A 13,545-nucleotide genomic window follows, 5' to 3' on the forward strand; every position below is an offset into this window, starting at 1 on the left:
CAGGCCTAGGGGGTCGGGGTGATTCTACTCTGGCCCCTTTGCGAGTTTCACACCTTTGTTTCACTGTTTTCTTGTGCCTTGGTTCTAACAAGGCACAAGATGGCTGCCAACACTTCCTGGTTTTGAGTGTTGACAGACAGTGGCAGCCAATCAGCATGCCTTCCCGAGAAAGCTGCATGGTCATTGGCTGTCAACACTTCTAACCAGGAGGTGTTGGCATCTATCTTGTGCTAGTGTTGACAGACAGTGACAGCCAATCAGCATGCCTTCCCGAGAAAGCTGCATGCTCATTGGCTGTCAACACTTCTAACCAGGAAGTGTTGGCATCCATCTTGGGTCTTAATAGACTGAGGCACAAAAAAGCAGAAAAACAAACGTGTAGAACACAAAAAGGGGGCAGGGTAGAAACACCCTGACCCCTTAAGGTGCTCAGGTGGTCCCACTAGGATATTAATATATTTAAACGTTATCCGCTAATAGAATTAGCATTTAAAAAACCTTTGAAATTCACTGAAAAAACCATAGGTTTCAGGCCATATATAGTTAGGAATTAGCATTTAAAAAACCTTGCAAATTCACTGAAAAAACCATAGGTTTCAGGCCTTATATAGTTAGAAATTAGCATTTAAAAAACCTTTGAAATTCACTGAGAAAACCATAGGTTTGACACCAGTTATAGTTAGCTGAACATTTTACTCATACACACACACACCCCACACACATACCCCACATACACACACCCCACACCCACCCCTCCCACACACCCCCCCCACACATACCTCACACACCCACACCTCCACCCACACCCAAACACCCCACACACCCACACACACACCTTACACCCCCACACCCCCACCTACACACACACACCCCACACACCCCTACCCACACACACCTCACTCCCCCCCACACACACACACCTCACAGACACACCCCACACATCCCCCACACACACCTCACCCCTCCCCCACACACACACACCTCTGACACACACCTCACACACACACACACCACACACACCTCACACACACACACACACACACACCCACACACACACTCCTCTCACACAGACACACCCACCCACACACATCCTACACACACACACCCCACACACATACCCCCCACACACACACCCCACACACACACCCCCCACACACACACACACCACACACACACACACACTCATTATTTTTTTTATTTTTTTGAGGGGGTGCCCCACACACATACCCCCACACACACACCCCACACACACCCACCCCCCCACACAAACACCCCACCATACCTCATGCACCCACACCCAAACACCCCACACACCCACACCCACACACACACCATACACCCCCACGCCCCCACCTACACCCACATACCCCACACACACACACCCACACACACCTCTCTCCCCCCCCACACACACACACACACACCTCACAGACACACCCCACACATCCCCCACACACACCTCATCCCCCACACACACACACCTCTGACACACACCCCCCCCACACACACACACACACCCACACACACACTCCTCTCACACAGACACACCCACACACACACATCCTACACACACACACCCCACACACATACCCCCCACACACACACCCCACACCCACCCCCCCCCCCACACACACACCACACACACACACACACTCATCATTATTATTTTTTTTTGAGGGGGTGCCCCACACACATACCCCCACACACACACCCCACACACACCCACCCCCCCCCACACACACACCCCCCACCATACCTCATGCACCCACACCTCCACCCACACCCAAACACCCCACACACCCACACCCACACACACACCATACACCCCCACACCCCCACCTACACCCACACACCCCACACACCCCCACCCACACACACCTCACTCCCCCCCCCACACACACACACCTCACAGACACACCCCACACATCCCCCACACACACCTCACCCCCCCACACACACACACCTCTGACACACACCCCAAACACACACACACACCTCACACACACACACACCCACACACACATTCCTCAACCCCACACACACCCACACACACCCCCACACACACACACACCCACACACACACCCCACACACACACACACATCCTACACACACACACCCCCACACACACACCCCACACCCACCCCCCCACACACACACACACCACACACAAACACACTCGTTCTTTTTTTTTTCTTTTTTTGAGGGGGTGCGCGCCCCGGTGCACGTATCGGTACACGTACCGGTACGCGTACCCTGGAGAAAAAAGAAAGACAGAGTTTTTTAAAAATTTAGCATTTTTATATAAATTGGAAGTAGTTCTGAACTGTTTTTTTAATTCTTTTTGTTGTTTTATATTTTTTAATTTTTTTTGTACCCCGCGACTTAAACATTTTTTTGGTATTTTTTTTGCCTTGGGGGTCCTTGTGGGACCTCCTGAGCAGGCCTAGGGGGTCAGGGTGTTTCTACTCTGGCCCCTTTGCGAGTTTCACACCTTTGTGTCACTGCTTTCTTGTGCCTTGGTTCTAACATGGCAGAAGATGGCTGCCAGGGACACCCAGTATGCAAGGGGAATTAGTTCTCCCTCTTCAAACATGCACGGGGGCTGCGTTGCAGAGAGGTGTAAAAAAGGGTGTGGCCTCATTACACCTCTATGCAATGCAGCCATCTGGCGCATACTGGAGGCTCCTGGTGGGCTAGTTGGCCCCCAGGGACCCCCATTATGCAAGGGGAATTAGTTCCCCCTCTGCAAACGCGCCAGGCGGCTGCGTTGCAGAGAGGTGTAACAAGGGGCATAGCCTCATTACACCTCTGCAATGCAGCCCCCTGGCGCATACTGGAGGTTCCAGGTGGGCTAGTTGGCCCCCAGGGGACCCCAGTATGCAGGGGGAATGAGTTCCCCCTCTTCAAACATGCACGGGGGCCGCGTTGCAGAGAGGTGTAAAAAGGGCCGTGGCTTAATTACACCTCTCTGCAATGCAGTCCCCTGGTGCATACTGGAGATTCCTGGTGGGCTTTCAGGTCTATAGTTAGGAATTAGCATTAAAAAAAAACTTGAAATTTACTGAAAAAAATATAGGTTTCAGGCCTTATATAGTTAGGAATTAGCATTTAAAAAACCTTTGAAATTCACTGAAAAAAACATAGGTTTCAGGCCATATATAGTTAGGAATTAGCATTTAAAAAAACCTTGCAAATTCACTGAAAAAACCATAGGTTTCAGGCCTTATATAGTTAGGTATTAGCATTTAAAAAACCTTGCAAATTCAATGGAAAAAACATAGGTTTCAGGTCATATATAGTTAGGTATTAGCATTTAAAAAACCATTGAAATTCACTCAAAAAACTATAAGTTTTAGTGGTGTTATAGTTAGCTGGACATTTTACTCATACAAAACCATTGAAATTGCTCCTATATAGTTAGTTGGACTAACTATATTTCGAGCACCCGCAATCCACTGCTGATGATGTCACATATTACATCATTCATGACATGGTCAGTGACATCACTGATGACATCTCAAATGACATCACTGATGACATCACTGATGACATCTCATTTGACATCACTGATCATATCACTGATGATATCATTCATGTGATAATACGATGCACCTCCTCACACTCTAATATAACCTTAATATAACCTAGGTCTACACACACATCCACTCATTCACCCATACAATCACTCATACATACAGTCACTCATCAATACAATACTATCATATGCACGTATACACCTATAGAGACACTCACACACTTTCACTCATCCATGGAGTTTCTCACATACCTAGTCAGTCATGCAAAGAATCAATCACACTCCCATTTCCTCATCTATACAGTTATACACACAACACCTTACTTATTCAAACATATACTAACACATACTTACTCTCTTAAACAATCACTGATACAAGAACACATTGATCTATACAGCCACTTGCATAATCACTGGCTCTCATGTATAGGCATTTATATATACCAACTCGCATGCACTGTGTTGTACATATGTACTTACTTGGACATGTAGCACTGAGATATACATTCACTCACCAACACACCAATGCACAGTAAACTGCCCATACAGCTGTTTCCACACCTCCCAGTCACCCACACACAGACACAGTCTCATATACAAATACTTGGGCAACCAATCAATGACCCATATAGCCACTCATATAGCTACTGATCAACACATACAGCATCTTACACAACAGCAGACATACTGATGCACACATTCAGACAGTTTAGTCACTAACCCATGCATTCAGCAAGACACATTTAATCACTCACTCACTCATACAGTCAGTCACGCACCTACTAAATCCTTCATCCAGACACTTATACATCTACTCATTCTACAATATGTAAAACATATTTAAACTTTACAGAAACACACAGTCACTGGATGATGTCATCAGTGATGTCATCAGTGATGTCATTTGAGATGTCATCAGTGATGTCATCAGTGATGTCACTGACCATGTCATGAATGATGTAATATGTGACATCATCAGCAGTGGATTGCGGGTGCGCGAAATATAGTTAGTCCAACTAACTATATAGGAGCAATTTCAATGGTTTTGTATGAGTAAAATGTCCAGCTAACCACTAAAACTTATAGTTTTTTGAGTGAATTTCAATGGTTTTTTAAATGCTAATACCTAACTATATATGACCTGAAACCTATGGTTTTTTCATTGAATTTGCAAGGTTTTTTAAATGCTAATACCTAACTATATAAGGCCTGAAACCTATGGTATATCCAATTTCCACTCTCTGCGCAGTGATCCTCACGCCAAAGAGGACGAGAGAGACGGACTCTTCAAATCAGCAGCAGCCGCTGGTAATTTTATTTTTTAAACATATAAACAGTGCTATGCTGTGCCCTCTACCAAACGCGTTTCGGCGATCCCGGTCGCCTTGCTCGCTGGTAAATTAGTGCTCACCCCCTCCTTAGTTTAAAACACACTTCTACCAATCACTGATCGTCACAATGCATGAAAATGGAGAACAGACTATGAATACGTTTGCACATAGAAAGAGTTACATTTGTATTAAAAGACAGACCTCTTGTTTTTCCGAGTGCTTGTCTATTACCCGCAAACTAATACATCTTGGTTCCTAATAAAAACACACCATTAAAATATGTACATACTTTTAAAAAAACATATAAATATCTATATAATTGTGTTTAAGATAAAGGAAACCGGTTGTCTTACTGTGCAAAGATGCATTAAAAATTAAATTCCTATTTCGAAGGATTCTAAACATAATAGCGGTGAATCATAATCTTAATTGTGCAAATTGCGTTTGTCTTATCCTCCTTTGACTTAGACGATCAGCATGAACATGTGCAAAACCATTTAAAGTGCTTAATGTGTAAGTGTAACTCCCAGCCGGAAGTTTAGAATAAATTTAAAGTGCAAAAAAGTGCATTAAGCTAAAAAGGGTCAAAGTTAATGGGCAGTATTGTTTAACATTTGGTCTTTGAATTTCATATCTGTACAAATACATTTATTCATTCATTGGTTGTTGATTTGTTCAATCTGTATTATCAGCAATAGACAATGGCTATGGCAAAGAGTAATTTAACCCAATACTTTCAGAGCTTGCAAACAGATCTTTAGTACAATGGTGTTTTATCTCCAGTCATCTATACCTTTTGGACCCATCTTATTAGGGTCCGTATCTAAATGATAAAAACAGTATGCGACACTGTTGTTTTGTGAACCCATTAAATACATTCAAAGCTACCCAATACATAAATAAATATATATTAAATAGATTCAATATATTAAATAGGTTAAAAAACAACAAATATCCTGATGATTAAAATCCCTAACAAAATGTCCTTCTGTACCTTCTCCATGATTTCGCCACTAGCCCAGTACAGTGTTCACAACGGTAACTAAGATCCTATTTTGATGGTGTCATTATGATCTTACCCTATTATAGGAAGTGGTGCAGGTCTTCACAGATATTAAGACCATGTGGGCTTTTAGTTTCTAGCTCCACTATGTACCTGCTCTCGAGTCGGCGTAGCCGTTTCTCTCTGTCTCCACCTCTTTTGCTCATAGGGACATTGTCTATCACAAAATACTGCAATACATTCAGGTTATTTCCATGATCTTGTTTAACATGTTTGGCCACCGGGTAGGTTGGGTCAGAATTGACCGTGGCTCTCAAGTGTTGCAGTATTCTAGCCTGTACCTGTAATTTTGTGCTGCCCACATATTTTAATCCACACGAGCATTTCAATACATATACGGCATATTCGGTCTTGCACGTATAATGCCCTTTGATGTTAATGGGTGTATCTGAAAATGCATTGGTGTAGGATTTTGTGTTTGTACCGAATTTACAAGCACGGCATGAACTGCACTTAAAAAAGCCGTTCCTGGCGGGCAGCCACTCTTTCTTGCTGTATGTCTCTGGGCTGGTTTTTACAAGATCTGACCTCATGGAGTGAGCTTTACGGAATGTAAATTTGGGTTTCTGCTGATATAATTCTTTTAGTACAGTGTCAGTTGTCACTATGGGCCATTCTTTGCTGACTATATTTTTGATCGCTTGGGATTGTCTGCTGAAGGTGGATATGAACCTGCAGGTTCTGTTCGTGCTAACCTCTTGACTATCCTCGCCTTGGACGGGTCCCTCTCCTTGACTATTGATGTTTGGCTTGGCTTTCTTCTGTCATAGGGTTCCTCTGTCAACCTGGTTAGCTTTGCGTAAGGCTATCGCCAATTTCTTCTCAGCATAGCCTCGTTCTAATAGCCGTTCCCTGGCTTTGTTTTTTGCCTCGATACACGCGGTCTCTGTACTACATGCTCTCCTGATTCTGAGGAATTCACCATAGGGTAGACTCGATGTGGTGTGGTGGGGGTGAAAACTGCTGTCATGGAGCAGCGTGTTTCCTGCCGTGGGTTTCTGGAACAGGCTCGTTTCTATTTTCCCAGCCTGTATAGTCACCAGGATATCTAGGAAACTAATGGAGGTAGCTTCTATATGGTGTGTGAACCTTAGATTAAGAGAATTTACGTTAATTGTATCTACACATTTCTCAGCTTCTCCCTCTGTTCCTCTCCATAGGATGAATATATCATCAATGAACCTCCATAGCTTTACAATATGATTTTCACATAAAGCCCCATGCTCCCCCCTGAGGACATGCTCCTCCCACCAGCCCACATGTAAACATGCATAGCTGGGGGAGAAGCATGCCCCCATGGCCACCCCCTGTATCTGCCTGTAAATTTTGCCATCAAATAAAAACAGATTATTATATAAACACCAATGAATCATTTTTAGCAGTATTTTGTTGTGGCTATAGCATTCAATGTTACGCTGTTTTAAGAAGTGCTCCACTGCATTCAGACCATCGGTGTGTTTTATACAGGTGTACAGGGATGTAATGTCTAGGGTTACGAGTAAATAGTTGTCTTCCCAGTGAATTCCATTAAGCTTAGTCAGAAAATCGCGTGAGTCCTGAATATATGAGGGTAATTTTGTTACGAATTCCTGCAGGTAAAAATCCACGTATTTGGACGTGATTTCGAAGGAACTATTGATTGCAGAGATTATGGGGGTCCTTGCAATGGGTTGATCCCTTTATGTACTTTTGGGATGAGGTAGGACGTAGGTAGTGTAGGGTGAGCATTCTGGAGGAATTTATTCTCATCTTTTGTAATGAGTCCCTCTCTTGCCCATTTATTCAGTTCCTTTCTGTATTCTTCATTTATTTTATAGACAGTAGCCCCATTCGATACCTCATAACAGTCCACCTCATTCAAGTGTCTTAACGCTTCTTCTCTATATTACCTTTTGTCCCAGAGGACAATATTTCCGCCTTTGTCAGCTCTGTTTATTACCACAGTGTCATTGTTTTTTAGCTTCGTCATCAGTTGAAAGTATTGTTTGTCTCTTTCTGTAGTTTTTGATTTGGATCTGCACGTCTTCCTTTGTAGTGTCTTTAGTTCCTCAGTTACTCGCTCATGGAAGACGTCTATTGCGTCCCTTGGCATTACCGGGAAAAAAGTGGAGGGTGCTTTAAATGGACTCGATAGTCCTCCTCTAGTTGTTACACCCTCTTGATCAAGTAATTCTTGAGTGTTTATTGCAGCCTCCTCTGTTTCATTCTTCCTCAAATTATGGAGAGTTCTTAACAGTGGAATCTCTTTTACTGTGAGGCCTCTTTTCTTTCTAGTTAATTGTGCAGTGTTAGACGTCTCCACAGCTCCTGGTTTCTTGATGGCGAAATACTTGTTCAGTTTCAGTTTTCTGACAAACTTGTAGACATCTACTCTGGTTTGGGTAAAGTTGAAGTTACTTTCAGGACAAAAATTAAGGCCCACTGATAATAATTGCTTTTCGGCCTCATTCAGTTCAATACTCGTTAAGTTTACTATGTTTTGGTCATTTTCTTTGTTCACTATTGTTTTTTCCAATTGCGCTTTTTCTGCTGCCAGTTTCCTCTCCCTCTTGCCGCATTTCCTTCGTTCGCGGCGGTTCCGGTTTCTTTCTGTGTTTGTGGGTTTTGCTGGTATCGCGGTCTCAGGGACTGGATTCTTTGTTCCCGGATATATTCCAGTTCCTCCGCATAAGATAAAGGGCCTAGGGTCTCCGCTTGACCCGTGCTCCCTCTATCTGAGTCATTATCACTCGACATATAGCTTCCCCCTGATCCGGTACTTTCAGTGAGGGTAGTTGAAGTGGGCGGTTGATTTACTTTATCGCCTCCTCCTTGTGCTGAGGGAATCACTTTATTTAGTTTCTGTTTTTTCACCTGATCGTATTTGCGCGCAAATGTGAATACGTGACCTTGGTCATAGTCGTTCTTATCCCTGACAAATTTCCATATCTTTCTTTTCTTTATTGTGTCCTCCAGTTTACTTTTTCTCACGTGCATTTCCTTTATTAATTTGTCAATTGTGTCTTTATTGCTGTCTTTCACAAGGGCATCAATATCATCTTGTAGGCGCTTGATTTCTTTTAGGTCTACTTCCCGATTCACTTGCGCAAATTTTATCAGGAGACACACTAAGCGCATGGACGCTTCTAAGTTACTTTCCGCCCATTCTTTAAGTAACAAGGGGTTAGGCTTCTCGAAACTCGGCGCTAACATAATGCGGAGTCCTCGGGGTATTCTACCCGCCTCGTGATACTTTTCTAAAGATTTTGCCTCCCACCATTTAGTCACTTCGCTTCTATAGCGTTTCTCCAATTGTTTAAGTGTGTTCCTTAGGTTCGAATGTTGATCAGTTTTCTCCGGCGCTGCCCCTTGATTTTTCTCAATTAATGGTAAGTTACCAAATAGATTATCTGCCACTTTCTCCCTGTCTTGATCTGTGATTTCCATAATGGCACAGCAGTTAATGTTCGCACTTAAATCTTTCAAACCCACTATAGTCGTTAGTGGGAAACCGCGGTTGCTGATAACCTCCCCTCCTGCCAATTAGTGTTGTGGTTTTAACATGGAGCTCCGACTTACTGTTTGACGATACCAATGCCTCTTCGTCTCGTCCTCCGACTCGCCGGGTTGAATTGGTCCTCAAATCTCAGAACTGTACTCCGTGTATCCGTCCAAACTAGCAGGGGGCTGGAAGCCGAAAAGCTCTCCTGAGCTGCACGTCCTGTTCGACTCGATTTTAAAGCTTCCGAGCCACATTTTTGAGGGGGGTCCGCCGTAGAGAGGCCAAGTCGTGCCTCTCTGATACAAATCCAATTTCCACTCTCTGCGCAGTGAGCCCCACGCCAAAGAATACGAGAGAGACGGACTCTTCAAATCAGTAGCAGCCGCTGGTAATTGTATTTTTTAAACATATAAACAGTGCTATGCTTGCCCTCTTCCAAACGCGTTTCGGCGATCCCGGTCACCTTGCTCGCTGTTAAATTAGTGCTCACTCCCTCCTTAGTTTAAAACACACTTCTACCAATCACTGATCATCACAATGTATGAAAATGGAGAACAGACTATGAATACGTTTGCACATAGAAAGAGTTACATTTGTATTAAAAGACAGACCTCTTGTTTTTCCGAGTGCTTGTCTATTACCCGCAAACTAATACATCTTGGTTCCTAATAAAAACACACAATTAAAATATGTACATATTTTAAAAAAAACATATAAATATCTATATAATTGTGTTTAAGATAAAGGAAAAAGATTGTCTTACTGTGCAAAGATGCATTAAAAATTAAATTCCTATTTCGAAGGATTCTAAACATAATAGCGGTGAATCATAATCTTAATTGTGCAAATTGCGTTTGTCTTTTCCTCCTTTGACTTAGACGATCAGCATGAACATGTGCAAAACCATTTAAAGTGCTTAATGTGTAAGTGTAACTCCCAGCTGGAAGTTTAGAATAAATTTAAAGTGCAAAAAAGTGCATTAAGCTAAAAAGGGTCAGAGTTAATGGGCAGTATTGTTTAACATTTGGTCTTTGAATTTCATATCTGTACAAATACATTTATTCATTCATTGGTTGTTGATTTGTTCAATCTGTATTATCAGCAATGGACAATGGCTATGGCAAAGAGTAATTTAACCCAATACTTTCAGAGCTTGCAAACAGATCTTTAGTACAATGGTGTTTTATCTCCAGTCATCTATACCTTTTGGACCCATCTTAGTAGGGTCCGTATCTAAATGATAAAAACAGTATGTGACACTGTTGTGTTGTGAACCCAATAAATACATTCAAAGCTACCCAGTACATAGATAAATATATATTAAATAGATAAAATATATTAAATAGGTTAAAAAACAACAAATATCCTGATGATTAAAATCCCTAACAAAATGTCCTTCTGTACCTTCTCCATGATTTCGCCACTAGCCCAGTACAGTGTTCACAACGGTAACTAAGATCCTATTTTGATGGTGTCATTATGATCTTACCCTATTATAGGAAGTGGTGCAGGTCTTCACAGATATTAAGACCATGTGGGCTTTTAGTTTCTAGCTCCACTATGTACCTGCTCTCGAGACGGCGTAGCCGTTTCTCTCTGTCTCCACCTCTTTTGCTCATAGGGACATTGTCTATCACAAAATACTGCAATACATTCAGGTTATTTCCATGCTCTTGTTTAACATGTTTGGCCACCGGGTAGGTTGGGTCAGAATTGACCGTGGCTCTTAAGTGTTGCAGTATTCTAGCCTGTACCTGTAATTTTGTGCTGCCCACATATTTCAATCAACACGAGCATTTCAATACATATACGGCATATTCGGTCTTGCACGTATAATGCCCCTTGATGTTAATGGGTGTATCTGAAAATGCATTGGTGTAGGATTTCGTGTTTGTACCGAAGGAACATTGCTTGGCTATACATACTGCCTTAGAGAAAGCATGAAATGTCAGAAACATGCCAGGCAAGGCATGTCATTGTTTCTAACTGCTACTTACCAGAGTTGTTCTTTTGGTTTAATAAATGTAAACTTGTTGCGAGTGGTACAAAAGGGGGTGCTGATGGACTGGGCATCTGAGTCAATCAAACACTCACACCCAGTCAAAAATATCTGGGTTTAATCCATCACCGTTCTTTTGCCCACTCTGCCACCCCAGTTCAGACATGGCTATATGCAAATCAGTCTGACCCTGTGCCTCATGGGAACAGTCCAGCCCGAACTGCCAAGTCATGTCTTTCCTGGACCGGAAACAAGCCTCCGAGGACCGGTTTCTGGCATTCCAGCCGTCTTCAGCCCGGCTTGCTTGAATCCAGTGGCAAAGTGAGCAAGGGACTCACGTCTGAGCATACCCTGCCACACTTATGGTTGCCAAAAGCGGTACAAAAGGGGGTGGTGATGGACTGGGCATCTGAATCAATCAAACACTCACACCCAGTCAAAAGACCTGGGTTTAATCCATCACCGTTCTTTAGCCCACTCTGCCACCCCAGTTCAGACATGGCTATATGCAAATCAGTCTGACCCTGTGCCTCATGGGAACAGTCCAACCCGAACTGCCAAGCCATGTCTTCCCTGGACCGGAAACAAGCCTCCGAGGACCGGTTTCTGGCATTCCAGCCGTCTTCAGCCCGGCTTGCTTGAATCTAGTGGCAAAGTGAGCAAGGGACCCTTGTACTACAAATTAAATCCTTTACCCTTGCAATGTCCCTGCGGGCATGCAATGGAAGGGCTAACAACGACAGTTCCTGCCTACCCACATATAATGGGACTAATCGCATTTCCACCATTGACTACCTCATGTTGGAAGCTAAACATTGGGACAGGTTCAAAGACTTTTAGGTTGTTCCAAGGCACGACAGTGACCACAAGGCGTTGGTCCTGACGCTTAAGCCTGGTGCATTTGGACTAACTAACCCTCACTCCAGCCCTAATTTGGTAGTGCCACCCTATATTATATCTAACAACAGGAGAAGGGTTAAATGGCCTTCTTGTCTGGACTCTCCCACACGCCTTGCAGAAATTTACCAGATCGCTACCCCACTTATAAGTGACATGGGGAGTTCTACCTCTCATAGGCAGGTAATAGAGATCCACAGAAAGTTAGTTGTGAGTCTAGGGGATGTATTTTACCCAGTTAGCGGGACTAAGGCGCCTAGGACTAAAACACACCCCTGGCATGACCATGCCTGTAAAAAATCAAAGAGAGACCTTCTTGCAGCAATCAAATCTAAAGACACCCTAAAAATTTGAGCATCAAGACTGCTGTACATGAAGGAACTCATCAGGGGTAAGAGCGAGTGGGAGGAATCCAGATGGGATGAGCTGAGACAGGCACTCCTCTTAACCACTTGGATGCTAAGGCCTTTTCCATCCTTCTCATGTAATTTCCATTGAAATGAATGGCAACTCCATGACGAGCTGAGCTCGTCATGAGCGTCGAAGGGGTTAAAAGATGCTAAGACTTTCTGGGCCATCGCCACCTCCACGGCAGGAGGTGAGAGAGACGCTGGGGTCTCGAATATCGCTCCCTTAGTGTGGGAGGTGCATTTTCAGTCACTCTACACAAGTCCTGAGTTGGGGGCACCTGTGTGCCAAGGTCGGGTCAAGTTGTCTAAAGTGGCCTTGGCCCCTCGGACTTGTATGGCCCAGGACCTCCCGCACGAGCATCGACTGCCGGGGGTCCTGAGGTCCGGAGCTCTTCCCCGTCAAAACCAGGACACCATGCCAGTTCCTGGGATCTCTACGGCCCTAGACCCCCCGCACGAGCATAGACTGCCGGAGGCCTTGGGCCCTGGATACCAGATAGAGCAACTGGATGCCCACGAGAGGATCGCCACTAATATTCTAGACTCCATCTCCCTTAAGGAAGTTGAATCCGCAATTGGGAGACTGCTTCCGAATAAAGCCCCCGGCCTTGACAAGCTCCCGGGGGACCTTTTTCGTTCCCAACCAAAAATCTGGGCTCCATACCTGGCGGTCTTGTTTAATGGGGTCCTACAGGGTTCCGCATTACCTGAGACCTGGTTAGGAGCCGAGATTGTTCCGATTTTTAAAAAGGGCTGCCCGCTCGTCCCATCTAATTACAGACCAATCATTTCACTCGACACTACCCAGAAGCTGATGGGCCGAATTAT

Source organism: Lissotriton helveticus, chromosome 10, assembly GCF_964261635.1.
Source record: "Lissotriton helveticus chromosome 10, aLisHel1.1, whole genome shotgun sequence".
NCBI lineage: Eukaryota > Metazoa > Chordata > Amphibia > Caudata > Salamandridae > Lissotriton > Lissotriton helveticus.